Source organism: Trachymyrmex septentrionalis, unplaced genomic scaffold, assembly GCF_001594115.1.
Source record: "Trachymyrmex septentrionalis isolate Tsep2-gDNA-1 unplaced genomic scaffold, Tsep1.0 scaffold36, whole genome shotgun sequence".
NCBI classification, from domain to species: domain Eukaryota; kingdom Metazoa; phylum Arthropoda; class Insecta; order Hymenoptera; family Formicidae; genus Trachymyrmex; species Trachymyrmex septentrionalis.
The window spans coordinates 920,569-921,387 of NW_017305525.1; positions in this window are offsets into that span (position 1 = coordinate 920,569).

Here is an 819-nt window from a genome sequence, read left to right on the forward strand (position 1 = left end):
CATAATTTAGAACAGTATTTTTCAGAAAAGATTTAACTCATAAATATATACATACGCGCATAACAATATATTAAATACATACCTGAGGTTAATGCAGATGTTCAAAGAATATCTAGTGAATTCCAGACGATATGCTTGTGTGCCTTTGTTTTAGTATTGTCATAACTTATAACGAATAACGATTAGAAAAATGTATCCTAAAGATTCGAGAAGAACGAAAGAAAGCATAAAAGGTCATTAATGTATATAGTCGGACCCAGCACACTATATATTTTTGAATAGTACGTTTGAGAGTATAGATTGAAATAAATATAGAAATAATTTCTTATGACATTGTCATCTTTGTTTGCTGCTACTTTCCCTCTTTCAATACATGTGAATGTCTATGCATTATATGTACAAACCTACAATAGATAAATATAAAGATTTCTAAAAAATTTATCGTTCAATGTTTACTGTTAAAATCGATATACTAACTTTAATTTAAATTGTCTCAAAGATTAATAAATGATTTTGTACATATAATATAATTATTATTTATTGAAATCATAAAAAATGTTTCATTTTCATTATATTTTTATTTTATATAATAATATTACATAATGTCTTGGTAAAAATTTTTATTAAAATTTTTTATATAATTTTTCAGAATTTGTTTATAATTTTTCCAAATTTCTATATAATTTTCTTACATTTTTCATGCAAATTGGAATACTTTTCAGAAAATTTACATCTTTTCTCAGAATTTTTCATATATGTTAATTGAAATATCGTAAAGCTGGTGTTTTATGAGCGGAAATTTATAGCGGAAAGGAACAG